We start from the raw sequence: 6,717 nt of genomic DNA, 5'->3' as shown, positions 1-6,717 counted from the left end.
AGATAATCCTGTATATATATTTTTAAATCCATAATGTCTACATTTTGAGAAATTTTGCATTTTTGAGTTCTGTCATGAGTAAAAATTGGAGGATTTTTCTTTGTTAGAATGCATGTTTTTAGAGTGAACTGTGGCGGGCAGAAAACTATGTTTTTACATAATTCCTAGACATATCAACATAAATGTCATTACAGAAAAAAGGTCACCTAATATGCACCAAACACCTCACATCTCCTGAAAAAAATAGGTTGAGCACAGGGAAGAGGCAGAATTTAGATGCTTAATATTTGTAAATGAAAATAGTGAATTTCTTCTATCCATAATCCACGTTCACTGTTAACACTTTAGGGCAGGATTTAGCTAAGCAGATTAATAATAAAGTTGAATATGAAAATGGAAGACTTGTAACCTATTGTTAAGGAAATTTGTTTTAAAATCTGTCAGTCAGTCTTTGGCCAGACTGATACAAAGGTGTAAGCAGAAAATTCTGTTTCCTCTTTATTCCTTAAGTTATGAGGCTAACATGGTAATACATTGTCTTTACCAAATATTATTCGAATAACATAAAAGCATAAAGAATAAAATGTGAAAGTTATTCTTCTTAGTTTCTTCTCCCCATTCTTCTTCCCAGAGATAACCACTCTAAAGTGTCTTTTTTTTTAAGTAAAAGGAATTCGGGTTGTTCAAGTCAGAGCATCCTAAATTCAAATTGCTCTTTTGCCACTTAGCTTTGTGACCGTTAGCGTATTTCTTACATTTTCTAATCTCTCAATTTACTCACTGGTGAAATCAAAGTAAAACCACTGTGCAGAGTTGCTGCAAAGAGTAAATTACATGCATTCACATGTTGTTGAATAAATTAAAGTATCAGATATCATGTAACTTTCAGAAAAATCACAGAAACAATATATGTTAGTTTTCATCTCCTCTTCCTTGCTCCTCTATTTCTCTGCATCCTAATCAGTCTTCTTTTCTTTCTTCATTAATTCTGATTTGTTGAGATTGGATCACTGTCTCCTTGAGGAAGATGTTGGGCTTGTCGTATGAAAGATTATCACAGCAGAGTGGAGAGAAGGCTCCAGTCTCTCAAGTCACGAAGTTGAAATTAGGCAGATGTAAATAGTAGATTCTCTAGCCCAATATTTCTATCTTCCTTCCTCCCTCCCCTCTTCTTTCCTTCCTTCTTCTCCTCTTTCTTGTTGAGAAATGAGTTGCTTAAATGGGATGTAACTGGAGCTGCTGGTAGGGTGTGGGGGTTGTGGACAGAGTAGAGTCTAGTTGTTCAGCCACCTTTTTATTTTCTGAGGAATCTGAGGTGCCTCCCAAAACCCTGATATTAATGTGTAGTATGACCCATTCAAATTCTCTCATTTGTAAGATGAGGAATGCATTTTGGAGTATTCATTTCAGAGTCAGACAGTCATCAAAATGTAGGGCAATTAGCTTGATTGGAAATTATCACCTTTGACTTTCAGCTTGAATATACCACACCTTGAAAACTGTTTTAGTAATTGCTGGATCTGCAGGTATTCATGGTCTCTGGGGCTGCAGTCCAGATTTTAGGAGAGCAGAGTAGCCGGCGACCTCTCCAGTGGTTTATCAAAGACACCTCAATTTTATTCTGGCATTTAATCTGCCACAGAAGCCGTTTATTGCTTCATCTTGTTGAGTAACATGGACACTGTCACTTAATTAACTCACCATTTGACTGCATGTTTAAAACTGTCAGGTGGGAAGAAGATTTAGTGCTGTCTTATGATTAATAAAATGCTAAAGTCTCATTTTGTGAGAGCCACATAGCTGGCACCTGAACAAAAGCTACTAAGTTTGTTGGTTGTTATTTGACTTTATAATTACATGAACTGTCAGGAAAATAGCTGCATTTGTTTGTTCTTTTTGTATATTTATTTTTAAAGCATGTCAATATGTGGGTGTTGGGGGGTTGGTGTAGTTGGTTAAACTTACAAAAATACTTTAAATTCTAACATTAAATGAATTATGTCTTTAACAGGTATAATTTATTGAATAATGTTTTAGAATCTTAGAATTAATAATTGCATATTTTCTGAGTGATTACTTATGCTAGCCACTGACCTAGGGTTATTTAAATATGTTGTTCCAACTAAACTTCACAATAATTCCAGTAAGTAGGAATTATTTCATTGTTCTTCCCATATGACAGATGAAAAAACAGAGCTCTGAGGTGATTAATTATTTGCATAAAAGCACCTACCTTAATATTAACAGAGATCAGCCTTAAATATAGGATTTTATGTCTAAATCTATGAATTCTGTTTATTCCAATGGGAGAATCGCTTTGATTAAGCCCACTGAAATTGTTATGCTTTTGTAGTGATTATTTGGAGCCCTTGGCCATTGTTTATTTTTTTTCTTGCTTCATGCCCCCACAAAGGGATTTGTGTTGAGGATCCCCAAGATCATTTCTATATTCAGTGATTTGCTAAAAAGACTCATAGGACTCAGCTTATAGTGGTATTCATGGCTAAGATTTATTATAATAAAAGGGTACAAAACAAGATAAGCGAAGGATAATGACCCTTGGGCAAAGTCTGAAGGAAACTAGGTGCATGCTTCCAAGGGGCCTCTCCTGGTGGATTTACAATAGATGCATTAATTCCTCCAGCAGTGTCTTTGTGACAATGTGTAAAGTGTTGTCTGGGAAGCTCATTAAAGACTCAGGACCCAATATTTTTAGGGGGCTATTCACAAAGGCACTCTCTGACTAGCATGCACCAAAATTTCAGACTCCCAGAAAGAAGGCAGGTATTCAGCGTAAGCAGCAGTGCACAATTTAGACACAGTAAGATGTTTTCATAATTTAAAGAAAGTTTTATATCAGTGTAGAGAACTGTTTACCAGTTAAGTTCTCAGATGCCAGCTAAGGGCCAAGTTTGCAAGCAGGCCTTTCTAAGGATAGCAATCTTGGCTACAATGTTAACTCTTTTTTTTTTTTTTTTTTTTTTTTTTTTTTTTTTTTTTTTGCACAAAATTCAAATGACCTTACAGAATAATCCCACACCAAAATGTTTTGTCATTTGCAATTCTTGAAATTAAATCAGAAAAGGAGTAAGGTTCATGCATTGGAGTGCTAAAAAGGACATGATGCATGTTAGAAATAGCCAAAAACATTATTCATTTTGGGATTTTATTTCTTCCTTCATTTATTGACCCTCAAAATATTTATTGAACACCTATTGTGCTAGGAAATGGCACAGCAGAGTGATTAAGATCATAGCCTCTGAATCAAGATACCTGGGTTTAACTCCTAATTCTACCACTTACCAGTTACATAATGCTAGACAAGTTTCTAATAACTTCTCTGTGGTCAAGTTTTCACATCTGTAAAACAGAGATTATAATAGTGCCTATTTTATAGGGTTAGGGAAGATAAGACAAGTTAATATGCTGTCTGGCATGTAGTGAGTGGGTAATAAAAGTTAGCTCCTATTATTATGTTCTTCACATTGTGCTGGCTCTGGGTATGCAGTGATAAATAAGGCAGATATGCCCCTTGCTAGAATAGAAATTCTAGCCTAGTGGATGATACAAGCAAATAAGCATAAAATTTTTTTAGAGAGTAATAACTGCTCCGGTAGGTACAATCTTGGGTATATGAGAGCACATGGGAGAAAGCCTCACCTAGCTTGGAGGAAGATAAGTAGAAGTCAGAGAAAAGGGAGAAGGAAGTTGGAAGTGGAGGGAGACTATACCAGGCCAAAGGAACATCTTGGGCAAAAGATATTGAAATGAGGATGGGAGGTAGGGAGAGAGCATTGTATATTGGAATAGGTGAAATAATAAATGATATGGCTGTAGGAGAGATGAACTTGTAATGATAAGCAGGGACCAGAGGATAAAGAGCTTTTCAAGTCCTATTAGGGAGTTTTCACTTGGCCTGAAAACAATGAGGAGTTCTATGGGGGCCAAACCTGGGGACAATTCCTTTTGGAAACAAGCTGGCATGATCCTCATGGAACTCTCTTTTGTGTGTGTGGCTCCCTCTCTGAAGATTGCATTGTCAGCTTCCCTTATCAATGGACAATGAGGACTCCTTTCCCTTTGGGCTTCCTCTTTGTGTATTAGGTATTGATCTGGAACATTCTGGACCAGGGCTGAGGCAATTTTAGGGGCTGCTAACAACAAATCAAACCTTTTTTAGCTTGTTGCACATGAGGATTCTGGATGTGAGAACAATAAAAGAACAGAATGAGGACATTTGGTTGTATTCATGTCTAGTGAAACTTGTAAAGAAACCACCTGCAAGTACTCATGTGTCAGTGCTCACCTACCTGCAACACAGTCCGGCCCCTTAGAGTGAACCCAAGTAGTGATCAATACTAGGCTTTATGCGATGTTTTAATTCTATGATTTGACCTCCTACATTTTTGATTGTTGGTTTTTTCCTTTTTTCCACATGCTTCTCTTTTTATTGGTATTTCTTTACACTTTATTTTATGTTCTTTGCAAATCATGCTCACATATAAGCACACATGGGAAATGATTTATATTGAAAACACCAGCCATAATGAACATGTCATTATTTGTGGGGTGAAAGGGAGTGAAAACTAGTATTTACCTGCTGCTTTTTACTTTACTGATATTGCCACTTTTTTTATGATACATTTTTTTATTTTGTTCTAAGCAGAAATATCTTCTTAGGCTGATTGTATGTAACATTAGGATTACACCAAAATTTCTAATATTTTTTGCATGGGGCCATTCCACTATCACTTAGTCAAAGGGGTTCCTAATCCACCAGGATTCCACATTATAGAGGAAACTTTTATGTCTCTCTCTCTCTTTCTCTCTCTCTCTCTCTCTCTCTCTCTCTCTCTCTCTCTCTCTCTCTCTCTCTCTCTCTCTCTCACACACACACACACACACACACACACACACACACACACACACACACTTATTGAGAGCTACAGAGGTACCTCTACCACTTTTGATCTAGCATTAACCCCAAGTATTCAATTTCATGCTTAGTACCATTCAGGCTCCTGGGTAAAGCTACATCACATATTTTACCCTATGTAATAAAAGATGGCTGATTCTAAATGTAGTAATTGCTTGTGGCTTGGGCTGCTGCTGATGTTACAGGCAGACCCTGCTTCAAAGAGTGGGAATGATTGGAGCGATAGAAGTACCTTTATAGAGAAGACAAATCAATTGATGTGTCAAGTCTTCCTCTGTTAACATGAACATGAAAGATCTCTCATAATGAAGTAACTTTCCCAGAAATGATAAACGTCCATTTTCTTGCTTATCTTTTTGTTCCAATGCATCCTTTCAGAGTTTCTCATGAATTAGCAAAATATTAAATGTTGCATATGGCAGCTGAGGAATATTATCATAGATCTAGGTTTGATGGCCAGTAGTCACAGATGACTATAAAAAATAATTAAAATTAAATGATATTAAACTTTAGTTCCTCAGTTGCACTAGTCAAATTTCAAATGGTCAATAATCACATGTGGCTAGTGGTTATTATACTGGATGACACAAAAATAGAACATTTCCATCATTGCAGTAAGTTCCATTGGGCTATACCTGTTTAGATGAAACATACAGTATTTCAATTCTTTGTCAGTCCTGTACCCTGGCAACTATATGGGCATTGGATACAGGAATTATGAATAATTGTGATTAAGTATTTAATTATAACTTAAAAAATATGGTAGTCTCCCTTATCCGCAGTTTTACTTTCTGCAGTTTCAGTGACCTGCAGTCAACTGTACTCCGTGAATATTGAATGGTCTTAGTGAAAGGATCAAGTTTCATTACTTTGTAGTATTAGACTAGTAGGTCTGAAGTCTTTGTATAAAGTAATGAAACTTGATCCTTTCACTAAGACCATGAAGGCCTAAGAAATAGAAAAACTTGTCAAAACCCCAAACACCAGGTACATATTTAAGGAAACAGGTATTGTATTATTTGTTTTTTAAAAATCCTCCCCTGAAAGTCTACTTTTGAACTGGATATTTTAAAGTGAAATAGAAGAAATAAAACTTTCTTGTGTTCTGGTAAAAAGATGTCCTGTGAAATCATCACAGCTCTTTCAAGAAAACTGTGGAAGGAACTGGAAGCTGGTAAAGGTGATCAATATTTTAGGGAAATTGCATTCTATCGTTTACATTTATAACTCAGAGTTTTGGTCTTGTTTATAGAACATTTCCACACAAGGCTCATTGATTCTCAGATTGCTGAGTCACACAGCAGCTGCTCCTATTAGAAGCACAGTTATTTAACTTACTACTGATTATCTCATAAGTGCATAATTTCTCAGTCATAGTCTCTGGTATATTGTTCTTGCTCTCGAGATCATCTTTAACAGGATGGAAAAGCTCTCCCCATGATGTGCCCATCCATGTGGCAATACGTTGATGACATTTTCCCCTGTTTTCCATCTCTCTGTCACTTAGAACAACCACATTTTTAAGAGGGAAGATACATTTTTGTGTCCTATTTCAAATCAGCCCTGGCCCCATATTATTCTAATATTTAAGATGGGATAAATAGAAGCAGAACTGTCATAGCATTTGTTTTGGTGGTGAAATGGGGGTGGGAGAGAAAACTAAACAAGTAAAGTGCCTAATGATAAAAGTAATAAAAATGATAACAATATTGCAGACACTCATTAACTGGACAGGGCAACACTTGTAAAGCTATGATTCATCTGCTTCTCATTCTGATGTG

Source organism: Rhinopithecus roxellana, chromosome 16 (genome assembly GCF_007565055.1).
Source record: "Rhinopithecus roxellana isolate Shanxi Qingling chromosome 16, ASM756505v1, whole genome shotgun sequence".
Taxonomy (NCBI): domain Eukaryota; kingdom Metazoa; phylum Chordata; class Mammalia; order Primates; family Cercopithecidae; genus Rhinopithecus; species Rhinopithecus roxellana.
The sequence above is the reverse complement of the archived record's forward strand: the minus strand, read 5'-3'. Positions refer to the sequence as shown.